The 18,949-nt window shown below is 40.0% G+C and overlaps 1 long non-coding RNA gene across 1 annotated transcript; it reads left to right on the forward strand.

Moving 5' to 3' along the window:
• Positions 1-33: 33 nt before the first annotated feature.
• LOC143694141 (uncharacterized) lies at positions 34-4,498 on the forward strand. The gene is made up of 2 exons (XR_013182412.1): positions 34-435; positions 541-4,498. It is a non-coding gene; the product is annotated as an uncharacterized LOC143694141 (long non-coding RNA).
• Positions 4,499-18,949: the final 14,451 nt, after the last annotated feature.

The following is an 18,949-nucleotide window of genomic DNA, read 5'->3' on the forward strand; positions in this document are numbered from 1 at the left end:
GAGCCGCGGGGCGGGCGGGGCGGCGGTCCTGGCACCAGCACCGGCACCGGCAGTGGCACCGGCACCGCCTGGGCGGCGGGGCAGCCGCGGGGCTGCGCCGGGAGCGGCGCGGGGGCCGGCGGAGGGAGGCGGCCGCGAAGCGTGTCTTACTGGTTCCTCAGGTTTAAAAAAAAAACATTAAAGCTGTAATTGCACGCAGAGCTCTGGGAAGAGTTGGCTCGGTTTGCCCTGACTGTTGTAGCACTCGGTGTCACGCTGTTACTTTAGGCGCTGCCGCGGTGGCTCCTCACCTGCAGCCGTCGGAGTCGGGCTGTGTTAGTAAGGTTGTGCTGCATGCGACTGAACGCAAAGGCTGGCGCTGTGCACATCAAAAACAAAGATACGGCACGATTGATGCGGGAAACAGGAACCAGCGGAGGTGCCACACCTGTGCAGGTTTGTGGAAACGCTTAACACTCCTGTCAGCCACTGCAGAAACACCCACACGTTTGTTCGTGCTCTCGCTACCTCCGTGTCACCGTGTCTGTTCCCTCTTTACAGCCCGATGCGTGTGACAGATCTTGGACCAGAAGACACTGTTATCTACAATGAATCTTGAATGTGTAGGTTTTGTCCCAACATACACGGAAACACACTGCTCACAGTCAGAGCAGCCAGCAGCCCGCATAAAATTCAGCTTTGTCTCTTCTTGCTATCCACCTCCTTTGGCCGTAATCGAACTTTTGAACTCTTCACCAACCAATGACTTGCTCCAAGTTGCTTCACAGAACAGTTCTGTCTATGTCTCTGACTTTCTCAGGAGTTGTCCACCTCCACTTTTGACTCTGTTTCAGTCAGCTCATGATAAGGAGAATAGAAAATGTTGCTCTCACAATTGCTCACTTCCCGTCCCTGGACAGTTACTGCTTTGTAGAGGAAATGTTGAAAGTAAATGGATCACAGTACTCCACCATCCTAAGATTCATTTAATCTGTAGGTTGTGAGAGCTGAAAAAGCTGAAGTCCATGCAGAAATTTTCTTCAGATGGACATGCTAGAAAGGTGATACAGTATATATAATACCTAGAAGGAAAAGAGTGGAGAGAGCACAACTGTGGTTTAGCATTTGTACCACTGCAGCTGTTGGCTCCTGTGCATGTGAGTCAGGGCCCAGAGGACTAGATGGATAAAGCAGAGCAAATGGGATTTTCCTACATCTGAGTCATGTAAATGGTGAAGTCATGTAGCAAACACTGTCATCTAACATACAGTGTGTGCTCGTATGCCATGAACATAATATACAATGGGCTACAAGGCAATAGGCTGTTCTTAAACATCTGCAGGATTCCTTGTGACCTTCAGGTCACAGCACTTGCCTTAAAGTCTGTTCAGCTGCACTTGTTGATCCCCATCTGTGAGTGCACATTCAACTAAGTATTGTGCCTTGCCATTTAATCCCTAGTCTTTTCAGCAGTGTCTGCATGAGCAAGGAACAAAGTTTTGATGTGTCTCTTCTTCTGGGTCATTTATTTATTTTCTCCTCCCTCTAGCCTTCACCACACCTTCACCAGTTCATTTAAAATGCTGCACTTAAATTATGTCAGGATTTGTACTAAATTAGGATAGCACAGTGTCTCTTTGACAGTCAAGTTCAACATGTTCATCAAAGGTGAGGTGCTGTGTTTGTTCATGTGTGAAATTGGTCATCTTTACTGTTTACCTGAGTGTTACTTTACCTAGCTCACTCAGATTTACTGACAGAGCAATTCAGTATTTCAATACTGGAGCTGCACTTTGTGGCTGTTCTAGATCTTTCTCCAGGGCATTTTCTTGCTCCTTGAGACCTTGCTGTGTTGCATTTGTGGTGGGAAGTTTTGTTCTGTTGTTGCTCCTTCTCATTCTCACTACATAGATGTTTTGGATCCATGACATTTTGTTGCTGCTGCTATCTAGAATCATTTATATCATCCCAAAATGAGATTATTGCAGCTCTGTCCAGATGCTGCATCAGTTACAAGTCTTTCAAAGATTACATAGCTGCTTCCAGACTTTCTTAAATTATGAATTTTTATTGCTTTAAGTCCTTTGATGACATCTTCATTTCTATTAGATCTTGCTAAACTTTCTTTATGTCAGCTTTGAAGTCAAAAGCCTTCTGTGTTGTTTCACTATAGTTCACATTCTCTCTTTTTAAAAATTAGGTGCTTCTACCATCTTTAAAGCTTTTCTATAAATATTTCATCTGTAGGTAAAATTTGTAACATTATTATTTGGTAACTAAACTTTTCAAATTGTTTGCTTCAGCATTTATTTATATGGTATTATACAGCCACTACAGGGTATGCTAAATGCATGGCTTTTCTGAGGCAACAGAATTTTAAAATTAGGTTATATAAGTATTTTTGAAAGATTCTTAGTCTTTTAAGAGGAAATAAATTTGAACTGCATCAGATATAAGATAGATTGTATTTCCAGTTGTATTTCAGTGTTGATTCAGTGAGACCACTCTTGTTCCAGATCCTGAATTCTTACAAGATGATACCTGACATGTTTTGGTGCCTTTTATAATGAAATTTGGACTCTGCAGATCAAGTGCTTTTGTCCTTGGCCTGTGTTGATTTAGGCAGTATTCAATTCTGTAAGCAGGACCACAGTCCAGTCACACACATGTTAACAACAGATTTTCTCCCCTGCACTGGTGAGGCCTTGCCTTGAGTCCTGTGCCTGTTCTAGGCCCCTGACTGCAAGAAAGGCATTGAGGTGCTGGAGTGTGTCCAGAGAAGGGCAATGGTCTAGAGGGTAAATCACATGAGGGGCAGCTGAGGGAGCTGAGGTTGTTTAGCCTGGAAAAAAGGGGACTCAGGAGAGACCTTATTGTTCTCCACAACTACCTGAAAAGAGGCCATAGTAAGGTGGGGTCATCCTCTTTTCCCATGCAGCTGGCAGCAGGACAAGAGGAAATGGCCTCAAGCTCCATCAGGGGAGGTTCAGGTTGGACATCAGGAAGATTTTTTTGATGGGAAGTGTTGCTAACCATTGGAATGGGCCAGCCAGGGCAGGTGGTGGAGTCACCAATGCTGGAGGTGTTCAAGAAGCCGCTGCTCTTTGTGCTATGGTCTCGTTGACACCGTGGTGATTGGCTACAGGTTGGGCTCCGTGATCTTAGGGGTCTTTTCCAACCTAATTGAGTCTGTGATTTATCTGATTAAAATAGTGTTTTCCTATTTATTTTGTATTCTTTCTTAATATCTGGACCTGACAAAGAGAGGGCTCTTGGGGAATGGAATGCCAGATTCTGCATACTGTTTCTGCAGTTTCCTTTCACATGCTGTTCAGAGATTCATGGCAACAAACTTCTCAAAGCCATGAAGTGGAGACTTATATCTCTTTTTTCCAAGAACTTTGGAACTTTTTGCATTTCATGTGTAGTTTGTCTTATCCTCAGGGAAGTCTTGTCTGACCAGTATGAGATGTCTACACCAGCACAAATCCTGGATGTGTTTTTGGAGATGAATATGGACTCAGATCCTTAATGTTTCAACTATAACTTCTATCTTGCAGTAAACATAGGAGAGTATACAGTTTGTCTTAAAAATAAAATCATAGCAACAGCCTCATGACAAATCACAGAAGTTTGCAGTTGCTCTGTTTTGTAATACAGAAGGCCTTTGATATTCCTGTAGGCACTGCCTAACACAGCTATAGGTGAGGGCTGTACTATAAACACTCTTTCCTGGTTTATGGCTGCTGTGAAAGCATGTTTCTGGTTGAAATGCAGTGCAGAAGCTTGTGCACTTTCTCTGCTACCTACAGTAATTGTATTCTGACACACACTTTCCAAAATCCATTTGACACAAACAAACCCTTCTTTTTAAAAATTAAAACCCACACATTCAGACTATGAAAGCATTTCAGAAGCTGGAAAACAAATTTACAAAGGGAGAAAGTTGGACTTAATGTGCTAGCTGAACAGAATAACTCCAGTCACATCACGTTCTGTGTCCCCTCATGTGTGGCACGTTAGGTAGAATAACCCTTTTTATATCACATCAAGAAGTTTTTGTTTTCACAACCAAACAAACCCCCTGCATACAGTAAGGGCCATACAGCAGCTACTTATAGCCAGATCCTGTCCTTCTTATGAAAGCACACCTCTACAGTACAGTTCATATTTGGGGTGTTTTTTTTCAGAAGAAGTGCAAGGTTGAATCTAGTTAAAACTAGTAGTTTACTGCTTTCTTGAGTATTGTCATTAGTTGTGATTTCACTTAAAAGTGAAAAGAAAGTATAAATCCAATAGTAAATAAAGGTGTCTTGCAGTTGGACATTCTAATTCCCATAGTGATTTTTTTCCTGAAATGACTGCTGGAATATGACAAACTTTCTGCTCTCACAGGGAAAAGTGGAGTAGACCTGGTCATTCAGGAATTCTCCAGATGACTGTTTGTATTGTAGTTTGGTTTTCCTCAGTTTTATAAATTGTCTTGTCCTTGTACAAATAAACCACTGATAAGGTTAAAGGATCCATGTGTTCTAAGTAATATTCTATGAAGGACAGGGTGGTTGTGACAGTTGGTCAGTAAACTTTTAAAGATAATACAAAGAGTTGCAAAAATGTAATTTTAAACTTAGGTATCTCCTCTGAAATACCTAGTCTGAGCTTGCTGTCTGAGGTATTAATTAGTTTATTCTTAGAGATGCTAGGTGTTTGGTCCTTTATCATCTGAATATTGAGAGCCTGAAAAACATCATTGCAAGTGAAGCTGCTTTTGGGGCCTCACGGGTATATATACTAATTCAGTTCTTCTCACAAGGTAATGTTCAGTGTAACCAAATTGAACTGGTTTCATTTTCCTAAAAAAGACTGTCATATGCAGTTCCTGTAACTTCTTGGTGATTGTTTCCCTGGAGAACCATCAGTTTGTTGAATGTACACACATCTGTTTCCAGGTTATTACGCCTGCAATAAACAAGTGGGATATAAATCTAATTAAGGGCCTCAGAACTATGTGCTATGTACAAAACAGTGTCCAAAGAACACCATCACAATGGCAGACTTTTACAAATAGACAACTTGTGCAGCTGTGTTTTTGACTTCCTTGTGGGCACCAAGTATGATAGAATTAGGTTGCCTATCATACAGCATTTTTATATTCTGTGCCTTTTGGGGGACAGAATAGAGGCCTCTCACAGGAGGAAACAGCTGGTTATTTTAAATCTCTGCATGCAGCAAGTGCCCTTTGCCTTATTCATTTAGTGAGTAAATACTTCAGATATTCTTAGGGCATTTGTCATTGTGCTAGTTGATACTTCATTATCATTAGTGGAATTATGTCTGTGCTTCTTTGGCAAGAGAAGCAATAGACTTTCATTTTGCTTACAAGGAAATGTGGGTTAAGTCTGCAGCAGGTCTTGGTACTGCACAGCTCAGATTTGTGGCAGTGAACATTGAATAACCTCGGTACTGGGTGAATTCAATTGCATCTGGTTCTCTGTTCTCCAGGTTTCCTATGTGGTATGAGAGGGAAGCAAGTGCACAAAGAGGATCACTTGGGATCCACGCTGAAAAAGATGCTGGCTAAACTTTTCACTGTGAAATGACATCTATGTGGCTGAAGTCACAGTGACTGGGGACTAGTGCTGAATAATCTTGGCAAATGCTGGGCTTGTGTCAGTTTTGCTCCATTACATTTTGCCAGTATTACAACTGCTATTGGAAAACTTGTGGGTGGACTGTGCACCTTTGTCTCAGCCATGACAGTGCTAATTCCAGAATGTTCAGTCAAGTCCACACTGCAAGTTCATAACCAGGTCCATTCTGCCAACACAGCAAGTGTTTCAGTGTTTCAGAGCAGAGGCAGAGCAGGCAGGCAAGTACAGATGCAAAACTTAAAAGTGTGTCCCTCAAAATCTTCAAAATAACAGAGTTGGAAGGAGCTGCTTGCTCCACTTGGAGTTGATGTCAGTGAACTTTTTTTGCTAGACATCTTTTATGCAGAATGTGCATATTCAAGGCTGGGAGAAGCCATCCTGTCCTTTTCCTGTAGTTCAGTGGTTAGAAAGCCTGAAATTCACCTGTGGGAGATGGGGGTTTCATTTCATCCTCAATCTGTGAATTTATAAATTAGTGTTTTCCACACTAATTTATAAGTTCACAGATTTCCACAGGGTGTGCTACAGCCATCATAGAGTTATTAATTCTATTCCTTCAGCTCTGAAATCAATCCACTGAAATTGTTTAATTGATCATGTGGGCTGCACTTTTAGGAATAGAATTAGCTTGCTGGGAGGTACATGTGAAAGTGGTCAGAGATGTTTTGGGAACATTACCAAAGAAAGAATTTATGGAATGCAAGCACCTTCATTGCTGGAAAACAACTGAGTGAGAATTTTTGAGACAGTCATTGCAGATTTAAGGAACGTAAGTGTTTGTTTTCAGCGTCTGAGCCCTCTTGTTGGAATAGTCAGCAAGACTTGTCTCAGGTCATACAAGCTCACCAGTGACAGAGAGGTGGGGTGAGGCTTTAGCATACAGACAAATACGTCAGACTGTGGAAAAATCAACATGGGGTTTCGTAGATAGAGGAGCTTTGTCATAATTATGAAGTTCTTTGACAAAATCAACAAACTGATAAACCAGGGTGATACATTCATTGTAGTGATTTCAAAAGAGCCTCTGGCACCGTCTCTCAGCAGTGCTGCTGAAGAGTACTAGCTGTCACAGGCTAGGAAGGAAGCCTCTCCTGTGAATTAGTAACTCCCTGAAAGAGAAGGGTTAACAAGGTAGCAATAAATAGTCATTTTTTACAATGTGGGAGAGTAGATTGTACTCCCACAGGGATTCATGCTGGGACCTGCACTAGTTAGCATACTCAGAAATGGTCTTGGAAAGAGACTTGAGTAAAAGCAGCAGCACAGTTTGCTGCTGATGCAAAATCCTGTGCAGTAGTCCACTACAAAGCTGGCAGCAAGGAGCTTCAAAAAGATCTCCTTCTGCTGAACAGCATAGCTGTTGGACTAAAAGTGGAAATTTGGTCTCTAAATGTAAAGTAATGCAGGCAAAACAGATAAAGGAAATAAAAGCAAAGCAGTGCATTAGCAGCTAGTAAAATTAATGGAATACATTGATTTTTGGTTCTGGTTTTCCCTAGCCAATGATTTACAAAAAGTTGAGTATGTATCAAAAATGATTGTGCTGCACCTGACCTGTTCTCTCTACCCTTGACTGTTTAGTCCTGGTCATTAAGGGATACTTGTGTAGCCTGATGCAGTATCCCATTTGGCAGCTAATATTGGACAGACACACTGAGATGGTCAGAGGGCTGGGAAAATGGTGTATTGCTTCAAGGAGGCAGCTGCAGGAAGAACTTACTGCTGTTGCCCTCATGGAAAAATGTGCCAGATTCTTCTCAGAGGTGCACAGTGATAAGCTGAGAGGGAATGGACACATCCTGCTAAGTTCTGCTTAGATTCAGAGATTTATTTATTTCTCTTTCTTGTTCTCTTTCTCTCTTTCAGTCTCTCTATCTCTCTTTCTGACTTTCTTTCTCTCATGAAGGTGGTCAAATGTCGTAAGATGTTGCCAAGAGAGGCATGTGATCTCCTTCTAGAGAGGTACCCAGAGTATGACTAGACATGTTCCTGAGCAATCTGGGCTGGCTGGCCCCACTTTGGGCAGTAGCCTGTCCTAGGTGGCCTCCAGAGGCCCATTGCAACAGCCTCTGGCTTCTGGCTTCTTAAGGTGGGTTCTTACCACGTGCTTGTGCCCTAACTATACATTATTTCAGATGGCATATTCATGACAGAAGTGGAATGTATTTGCTCCAGGTTAACAACTACATATTAAAACTCAATTCAAGAGCACTGTGGGGCTAAGACCCTTTGGATTAGGCATGAACAAAGCAAGAGTCAGCTATGGTGCTTTCTGTCTAGTAGCTTGACAAAGTATTAAAGTACTTTGTAAAATGTCAACAAGAGGAATTGATTGTCAGGGTGCAGCTATAGCAGGAGTCAATAAGTGGTACTGTTGTTTGTCCATTCTTAAGGTTTTTACTTCCAATGTCTTCTTTAAACAAATGACATAATTCATTTGTCAGACACTGAATGATGGGGAAGAGTTAACCTGGCAGAGCATGTGCTGCCACGTGGCATGATGTGTTTGTATAGGTACATATTCTCTGGATCAAACCTGTCTCCAGCAAGAGAGTCAGTAAAAAGATGTTCTTCACCCTGATATGTCTAACTGGGGTCAGTGCTTCTTAGTACTGGGGCTAAGATCTTTGAAAGATGAGATAATGCTGTTTGTGGCTGACTGCTTCTGTTCAACACCTGGAACGCGTGGCGTGAGCAAACAATTCAGACTACAGCAACACCCAAAACTGCCCATCACTGTTTTCTCCTGTAATAAGAACTTTTATTTGTAAGCTGAAGATCCTGCCACAGCTCAGCAACTTAACAACTGTGTATTCATTAGCAATACTTATGGAATAAGCTGAGTCCTATAGTTTTAAAGAACAAATGTACTTCAACTTAATTACAGTCAGGCCTGAATAAAAATTAAAGGGTTTGCATGTTTGTTAGTCTGTATGTGGGTAGAAAGGCAGTGAGGTTAAGATAATAGTCTCAAAAATGTATTCTCAGAAAACATTTTAAACCACAGCAGGGTGTGATTGTATGCAAATAAGTATTTTTGCAATAGCAGATTAAGCACCTTATGGAATTTGTATGGAAAACTGCATGCTTGTACTTGATGCAAAGTATGATTAAGCACCAGTGTGTGGAGTTTTTGCCTTTGGTCAAAAATTAAGGCAGATTTAAATCAATCAATGTTTTTTTCAGTCTTTTCACAGTGTATAAGTTATGAATGGTGTCTACTAGAGAGAAAACACAACTTTCTCCTTGGGTCTGCATTGTTACAAGAATATATCCTGCTACGGTTTCCAATCAGTAAATGCAGGGCAGTAGCAGAAAGTCTGGTGATAACTTGGCAACATGGCAACAGGATCTGAGACAGTGAGGGAAGAAAACTGGCAAATGGATGTAAACTTTTACCTTACTGTGTGTTTTTTGCATCAGCTTACAGACAGCTTTTCATGAATGGGTGAATGAAGCATTTCAGGTTCCAGGACTACATTTAAATAAACTTTTTTCATGTTCAAAGATTGTTAAAATGACCCTCAGGCAACCCAGTGCCTTTAGGGGCAGGAGGTACCTTCTCAAAAAGCTATCCTTAGCAGTAGTGGGAAGATCTGCATTGTCACAGGCAGATCATCTCTGCTCTACTTGGTCATTTGCATAGCTAAGGGACATTAAAATAGGCTTCAGTGTTAACTTCTAATCTACATTACATACCAGAGTTGTGTATCTGCCTTCCTGAAACTCCTTTCTCTTACACACAAATTAGCTGCAATGCAATGAAAGTGATACCATGGCTTTTCCTAGAAAATTGTCCCTTGCTATGCTCAGGAAGAAGTTTAAAGGAACATTTAAAATTGCAACCTGAATTTTGTTCTCCTAGACCTGATAGAACTGATTTAGCAAAATCAGATACGATGGTGATTGTTTTAATCCCGTTTTTCCTATCTGAGTAGAAAAAATAAAATTCATTACTTCAAATTAACTTTTATATAAATAGTGACATAAATTGGACTCACTGCAGTTTCTCTGGGATGGATATAGTACTTCAGGAAAAACATAAAAGCTTCTCTGAAGAAGTCAAATTATCATGTTGAGAAACAGTAAAACACACTCTCTCTTTTCCAAAACAATTCTGCCTACTCAGCAGTAAATCTACAGAGGGAACCCAAGCTCACACTGGCAGGATTACGCTTCTGCCTCTTAATCATAATTTGTTAGTGAAAGCAGTGGTCAAAGGAAGTGCAAGGTCAGCTGTTCTGAGCACTGGTAGAGCAGGCTTCACTCTCCCTCATTCATGTGCCGTTATCCCACAGGCTCCAAAATCACATCTGGACAGGAGTAGATGAGTAGATAACTAAGCATTGTGATTTTTACAGACAGGTGAAAACTGGAGCACTGAAAGGTATCACCTACTCTCCCCTGGAAGGGTCTCACCCCTGCTTAGGGAAAGGCTCGGTTTTTGAAGCTGTTGCTGAAGTAGTGATCATACCCTGATGTTTTAAGAGAAGAAAAGCATAAATGGCAGGGTTTTTTTTAATTTCTCCCCATCATATTAGGAGTGGGCTTCTTCAGGAAAAAAAAAGAAACTCATTACCATGTGGGCAGAAACCACCAAGTGAAGGTAATGGGCCATCCAAAGTGATGAACCACTCCGAGCCCTTCAAAAAACAACTTTTAAAGTTAGAGTTGAGACAGCCAATGTAAAAGTCTGTGGAAATAACTTTGGGCATGTTCCCTCAGAAGAGGCATAGAAGAAAAAGAGGTGACTTGTGGCAAAGCAGAATTCTTGGTAATGAAATGTAAAGCTGTTTTTACACTGCCTCATTTTGCAGCCAGCATATTATTTCTCTCTTTTAGGACTGCCTAAGTTCACACATAAGCCAGTGGAAGCAAACTACATAATTGCTTGAAACAAGGGAAATAAAAGCAGAGTTGTTACTGTAATGATATTTTAAGCAATAATTATTTCAAGCAGAAATAATTAGATTTCCCTTCAGTAGCATATAATAGCTTACATTTTAAGGCAATTTAGGGACAAAATCAAAATATATACCAACATTATTTCCTCATGCAGAAACAAGTACAGGGAAGAGTCTGAAGGATGGAAGCCTTGCTCATAAGATTTTTCCTGAAGCAGTTTGGTTCAGGTGGGACTAACTAACTCTATTAATAGAGATCTGCCCAGTTGTGTTTGTTATTCCCCACTGCTTCACTGCTTGCAGGAGGAGGGAATAATGACAGAACAGTTTTTGCTTTAATAAAGCATTTTTTAAAAAAGTTTTGTATTTACATCAAAGAACCCCAAAGAAACAGGCCTTCAAGATGAAGTGAGAAAAGGTGAAGAACTTCCTGCCTCTTGGGGAAGTTCATTGCACTGCTAAGGAAATTTCTACCCCTGGTGATAGAGAGCTTCATTATGTCAGGAGAGCCAAACTGGTAACTGTGGGCCATAGATGCTCTTTGGATGGGCTTTTCCTTCTCTCTCTGTCACACTCTTGGCCTTTCCTGAGATGTTCAATTAGTTGCTGTTTGTGTCAGAGCTCAGGGTAGACTGCATATCCTGGTTTTAAATGAGACCCTCTCGTCACTGCAGACCACTGTGAAGCAGCCTGAAGTATTTGGGGTTTTTGTTCTGCTTTCAAAATTGGTGGGTATGGGATTATTTTGTCAAAGTATGAAGCAAGATGCTTAGAGTTTTTGTTCTTAAGTTGTTTTTTTTTTTTTTTCCCAAGGCTACTTAATTCTGTAGCAAACATGCACCCACTTCAACCTTCAAGTAGCCTTTTTGCTACACATTGCAAATTTTCAGAATATTTTTGCTCTTTTTCAATCTCTCCTTTTTTAAAGCCATAACAACATTTTTCATGCAAGTGACTTCCTGGAATACTACTTTTTTTAAAATAAAAATAAGTCTGATTTGTTAAAGATGGCGAATTCATAGACAGCAGTTGCTTCTCTTACCCACTATAGTCAGACTGGGTTGTGCTGCCACAGGATGAGAGCTGTACTGTACTGAATGCTTCTTCAGATCAAAGTGGATGAAGGGTATAATTTTAGAGCTGAAAGACATTGCTTACATTTTGAGTAAAGAACTGCAATTTATCATACCACCCATCCAATATTGCCCATTCAGATTGCAGGCCTTCAGGCCTGGAACTCTGCCTGTGCATTTTACATGTGCAGTATTCTCAGGATACAATATAAATAATAATATATCATCAGTGAAGGGAATAGACCAGTGGAGCAATCCACAACTGAGTGAACCTTTCAGATATTGTGGAACAAGGCCAGGAGTACTTCAAAAACATTTCTTTTTTCACAAAGTCAGTCAAATGCCTAAATTAAAATCCCACTCAATTGCTTTGGTCTTATCAGATGAAGTATCTGTGTGTTCATTTAATATGCCTCTCATGCATTTTATCTTTATGCTTCATTTAAATATGAGAAGCAAACACATTTTATATAGTTGTTATTCTCCAATTACTACAAAAGCTTCTTGGAATCTTTGATCATGAGAATGTTATTTCAAATCCAGTTCTGCTTCACTATTACAAAGCGTCTTCACTGAAGTCAGTTTGGATGCAATTCTAACTCCAGTAGAGTAAACCACAGTCAGTCCTCAAAAAACCTGGTATGACTATGGAGCACTAAAGAGATCAGAATGAACCCAAATAACTGAGTTGATTTATGTGGTGTTGGGTTTTTTTAGACAGAAATTCCAACCAAAGCTGTAATGGTAACAAGAATCTGATGTGAAACATCAATGATTTAGCATTACATGGCATTTACAAAATATTATTATTAAAATACAGTAGATCAGCAAATTTTATTTTTTGTATCAGGGATACTAGGATAGAGGTTCAGCCCCAGAGTTTTGGTTTCTTAGGGGTATTTTTACACAAGGCCCCAGAGAAGTGATGCAGGTATATAATGACTGCTAACCAAGTTCAACAGCCTAGAATGCACATTTATTCAATGATCACAATGTATTCAGGGTTATCACATAAACTGTCTCTAGATTTAAGTAAGACTGAAGCTAGCACTCTACAGCATCAGTGTCAGATAAAGCTCAGGAAGCAACAGCAGCAGCAAAACCAAGTTACACTGCTTTTTGTCTTACAGATTGTTTCTCTAGTATTTATTGAGTGGTGAAGTAGCTGTAGCATAGAACTAAGGAGAATGATGGAACTAAGAGAGGGCAAATCTTTTGGCAAATGTGTAAAATACAGTTTAAAAAATATCTTTACTGCAAAGTCAACAACAGGGCATGCAGTAGCAATGGCTAGGTGACAAATTGACAAGTGTTTTTTTTAAATTTGTACATAGGGTATCTTCAGATTTCCAAAAGCCTTAGCTTAATACTTGTAAAGTCTTAACTATCATGAAATATAAAACATTACTAGAGTGTCCTTTCTACTATTAAAATGTGGCTTTTTCATTTACTGATTTATTACCTTCATTCACCAGAGGTCTGATTGAAATTCAGTCACTTCACAGGGATTGAAGGTCAGGTTTATTTAGTGAAGGACCAAGCATTTCCATCTCCAAACACAGAGACAGAGCAATTGCAAGCATTTAGTACCATATGGAGTCAGATTAAACTATGAACAAAGTATTTTCAGACAGTGAATCCATGAAGAGTTTTACGGCTTTTCCATTTTAAAATACACATACTGTGTCAGCCTGTTCCAAAAAGTATTGACTTTGTTTCTGCCTTTTATTCCTGAGGGAAAAAAGAGCACTAGGAAGAATTCACAGCCTTAGAAAAGTTTCTTCTTTATACTCAGCAAATTGCACAAGGACTAGGACTCTTTTCTTATTTACTAATAAAAACCAAGCAAAACTCACAACACAGTTTAGTTTAAATTCAGCTAGACTGTGTTTGCTATTTGAAGTTGTAGACTCCTGACTACTAAATGATGTCGAGTGAATCTCTCAGGATGCAGCACTAGCAGACCCATCAGTGATGGGACACTCCAGGAGCACAAAGCACCACCCAAGAGGAGCAGCCTTGTGGCTGGTGACTTGCAGGCTGGGCAGTTGAGCACACACCAAATCAGCCGTGCCCTCTGACATGGCCCACGATTTTCTGTCCTGATCCCAGGCAATGCCCATCTTCATCCAACACTGCACCTCCTGGCTGCTGCTGATATGGACTATACAAAGAAGATTCAGAGCAGCCACAAAGCTTTGCAAAGCAGCAGATGCTTGGATCATTTTAAAAAATATGCACTGGGTGCTGGAGTTCGGTCTGTCTAGTTTAGTCCTGTGTCTTTCTTCACCATGCAAACATACTTAACCTGTAGCAAGAAGGAAAAGAAAAAACAGTTCCAGTTGTCCAATATATGTATATATACACATATTTATTCTACAATCACTAAAAGGTTGTATAACTTCCAAAGGTAACAGGAAAATAATGCTATCTAATTTATTACTAAGGATGCTACTCTTTCCTGAGATGCTTTTTTTTTCAGCTTGAAAAAAAGCACTCCATTTGTTTCCTCTAATGCCCTAATCACTACATGAGGTTATGCTTTTTCTTGCCTGTTTCCTGCCCAGTCTTAGAGAAGTCCTGCAGAGCTGACTGTCCACAGCTCACTGAGAGCAGCAGCACGGGAGAGTACTCTCATGATCTCATGGTGAAGAACTAAAACTGAGGGATGCAGTTTTCCTCAGGAATATTTAGCTTACCAAGTAAATGTCTCACCTACTACATAATCTTACATAAAGAGACCGGGAAATAACATCAAAAGTTAGCTGCAAGCTCCTCAAACATAACTTCTCAACATTCTCTTTTTTACCTGCTCAGAGTTCAGGTGGATTGGGACCTGAATAGAGCTTTAGGTGGAACACAGTTATCACTCTACTCAGGACAGTAATTAAAACAAAAATAACCTGGATTAATTCTTATTTTAAAAACATAGAGATGCTTTTTTAACATTCTAGATCAGAGGTTAAATAAAATGTTCAATTTGAAAAATGCTGGTTTGTAGACTGAAAAAAAAAGTGAGATTTGCCTGACATTGCAGAATTAAGATATTAAGAAGAAAATAACATATTGGTCCCTTCAGGTGAAAAATTTGCAAAGCAGAAGCCAGTAGTAAATCAGATGTGTGGGGGAATGAACACCTAATATATGTGGGGGAATGAACACCTAATATAACAAATGCACACCTTAAAAATACAGTCATTATTAGGGGCAGAGTAGGACAAATACTGTATATTGCAATGTTAATGAAGTTATTTTTGTGGCCTAATCACTGACATTCAAGAGATTTTTCCTATGAAAATCAAGATGTAAATTTTAATTTTGGATATGTATTAGCTATTTGCGTAGGCAAGACTGTTTCACTAGAAACTTACATGACTTCATGTGCTAGCTTAAAACATTTTTAAATGGAAATAGTATGAATGTATCCTAAGCGAATGTTACATATATTCCAACTAAATATATATATATAACAATAATTTCTCATTGCTGCTATTCTTTTCTGCCATCCTAATTCTCTTTTTTCCTCCCTCTTAAGTGAAACTGTTCTTCCCTGCAGTATGCAGGAAAAATAAAGTTCCAGCACACTTGGAAGCCAAAGGTTCATTTGTAGTATTCATTAAGCAGTAAGCAGTCAAAGAAGTTTATTAACTTTATCAACATTAAGTTAAGTTGATAAAACAACAAAAGTAATTACTTTTACTGGTGGAAAATCCTGCAATTGAGTGCAAGCAAAGTATGCAGTCCAGTAGTGTGTCTGAGTTATGTTTCATGCACTCATATTGTCACACAATCTTGGCCTGAAAAAGGAAAAAAAAGAAAACAACTAAAAGCAACACCAGAGATTTGTATTTTGAAAGCTCCTTCCCTTCCCAAATGGAGAAAAATTTTAAACACTCACGCTTTATTTTGTGCTTCCTGGCAAGGCACACTTGATTTGTTGACAAGGCTGCTGAACAGTTCTTTAACATGCAAGAGATCATTTGGTCATCTCTACAGAAACAAATACAGGTGTTCTCATCAGATGAGCAAGTCTCAAAGCAAGTGAGATTAACCAAAGACGTCAAGACCTACTAAAATTGTAGTAATTAAACTGTTGTAGTGACTGGAGAATATTTTGGGCATACCTGCCACCTGGTGTTTGGAAAACATCATGTCTGAAAACAACCTGAAAATCTCTTAAATCTGAATTCTCATTAAGACATAAACACGTATTGATGTATTTTATATGGATGAAATACATAAGCAGCAAAAGGTTGGTGTAATTACCAGCATCTGTCTAAAAAGAAAATGAAGACAGTGCTTTAATGTTTCTTCCAGCTCCATCTCTACTGACTACAGAAATTCTTTAACTGGACCTACATATCTCCTGTCAGATAATGGCACCTCTGGTGAGAAACATCCTGGGCAACAGCCTTATAGTACTTCACAGTCTGACTGTAAACTACAGCATGCCAAACCCAAAGAACTGACTTATATGAGATGGAGCTAGGTAAGAAAAGGACTAGTGATATATAGTACTGGGTACTGAGTAATGAATCATTGTCTGAAATTACTGTGATGAGTATTAATTTGTCTTATCTAAAACATTTAAAATGCCCAAGTCTTTATAGTGGAAGTGGCAATGACACTAATAGTTTTGCATACTTGATATTGATGCTCACTGGTAAAACTCAAAACAATAAGCATGTAAACTGAGATAAACCATGTTTATCTTTACCTAGCAAAAGGTTACTTCAAGTGGTGGCTAAAGCTTTAGTGCAGACAACTGAACAAATCACTGTGCAATTCAGTGATACCAAACTGTACTTATAGCACATTGAGATTTTTGTCTCCTCCTCTGCAAAGCAAGATTTAAACACAACTGTGTTTCCCAATGATAACTCAGGATGAAGCCACAGTCTAAGGTCAGTCTCAGCAATATAAACAGCATTTAAGTTTGCACCCTGGCAAGCACAAACTGGAACTATTTTTCTGGAATCACATCTTTGTAGGGCTGCCAAAAATGAAGCCAAGTGTAGCATTTGGGTTTGTCTTTTTCTTCAAGGCAATGGAGGTCAAATGCAACTGTGTCCTGAGGTGCCCCACTCCATTTCAGTTCTAATGACTTTGAAAATGACACGCACTAGAAGATCCACACTGTAAATTTACTGTGTACACACACACTCCCGGCTGTTTGCATCAATAACTTTTAACTGCAGTGCACATGGGAACAAACAACCTCTCAACTAGCTGAGATCCATGTAGCTCTTGAGGATGGCCTGTGCACGGCCAGGAGCTGGATTCAATCCCTGTGGGTCCCATCCAACTCAGGACACTCTGTCACTGAGTCTATGATTAATTGTCATTAACTTCTCCCAGAATTTAGTTACTGTCTAATACAGGGCTCAGTTGCTTTCTCAGCACCTGAAAAAAGTGTTTTCTAATGAAAACACAGATCCTAACATGGAACTTCGTAAAGCAGAACGTGCTCTTCCTGTCGTCTATTGACTGACTACTCAGCAGACAGCTGTGTTAGCAAATTAGAACTATTTTCTTATTTTTGAGAGAGGAGTCTAATGACTCTTCTAGGATCTTTGCAGAGAGTGCAAAGGAGAAGAAAAAAAATACAAAAAGTTGAAAGAAAAACTGAAGAAAAAAAGACCACTAACTCCAAACAGAAATTACATCAGTGGTCTAGTATGCTGATGGCTACTAGCAGTGGAGCCAAGATCATTGCTTCTGTATCCTAGGAAACTAAGATGTTTATTGGATGTAAACAAACAAAAAAATATATTTCAGGCTCCCACAAAGAGTTGGATTCAAAAGGTACATCTCCATTATTTTTTGGTCAGTTCAAGTCTTTTTGAGCAGACCTGTTCATGTTAGTCACAGCTCCTGCAGAATCTCTTTAATATTCCATTTGAGTTGGTCATCATTACTATTATTTTAACTGACAAATATGAAAATAATAATGTTGTATACACCAAAAATTGTGCTTTCCATTCCCATTTTTATTTCAGCATGCACAACATACTGTGGCTCATGCAAGTCTTATTCTCAGTGCACAGCTCTGAAAATGGCACTCTTCTTCAGCTGCTGCTTAAAAGGAAATTGGCTACTGAATAAAGAAACCAAAGCACTTAGGTAGCCAAAAATTGACAAATTTGGCTATTCTTCACTGCTAGGAAGGATCTGTCTGGATACCACAGTACAAGCTGCTCCTCAACCTATGTGTATTCACAGTACCATAAACCAAGTATGCCAAGTAGCTGTTCCTAATGAAAACCCTAAGTCTACATACTGAGTGATGAAACTTTCACCTTAACAAGCCATGTAAAAGCCCATCAATCATCAGTTGTTTCAAATATGAAGAAAGGAGTGCTTTGTTCTAAAAGGATTGATGAGATCATGTAGATTTTAGGGGAAACACTTGCAAGTGACTTAAGAATTATGTGGCAAGGCTTTGGTAGTGAGGGGGCTATAGGGGTGGCTTCTGTGAGGAGCTGCCAGAAGCTTCCCCTGTGTCCACCAGAGCCAATGTAACACAGCTCCAGGATGGACCTGCCATGGCCAAGGCTGAGCCCAACAGGTGGCTGATTTAAAAAGGGAGAAAAAAAACCTGCTTGGGCAGGGGGAAGAGGAGCAGAGAGAGTGAGAATGTGTGAGGAACAGCCCTGCAGGCACATGAGGAAGGAGATGCTCCAGGTGCTGGAGCCGAGATCCACCTGCAGCCTGCAGAAGAGCTCACACCAGAGCAAAGGGATGCTCAAAGGAGACTGTAATCCCGTGGGAAGCCTGCATTGGACTGGCTCCTGTGGCCCCTTGGAAAGGAGCCCACACTGGTACAGGTTTGCTGGCAGGACTTGTGACCCCATGAGGGACTTCATGCTTTGTGAAGAAATGCAGCCTGTGAGCAGCTCTCCAACTGGAGGAATTAATGGAAGACTGTCTCTTGTGGGAGGGACACCAGGCTGGAACAGGGAAGAGTGAGAGGAGGAAGTGGCAGAGACAATATTTGATGAAGTGAGTGTAGTACAGTACAAATATGAAACAAAATCCTACAAAACAGTACTGGAATAATTTGCTGCTTCTGAGCATAGTCTGTAGCATTGATGCATTTGTATGTGTTAAAGCAGCTTTGGGGCTAGAAACTCTTACCTGTGGATATACAAGTTATTTAAAATCCTGTTTTCAGAAAGTTTCCATTGTGCTGGTAAAGAGAGACATGCCAAAAATCACTGTAACCAGACTTAAATAACTTGCATACCTTTGTATTTCAACCTCTGCCTGAAATCAGAGTTTGCTACTTACAGTAGCTTACTTACAGATGTTGAAGCCCACAGCTGGACAGAGACAAAAAACA

The sequence above is a fragment of the Agelaius phoeniceus genome, chromosome 5 (genome assembly GCF_051311805.1).
Source record: "Agelaius phoeniceus isolate bAgePho1 chromosome 5, bAgePho1.hap1, whole genome shotgun sequence".
Taxonomy (NCBI): Eukaryota; Metazoa; Chordata; class Aves; order Passeriformes; family Icteridae; genus Agelaius; species Agelaius phoeniceus.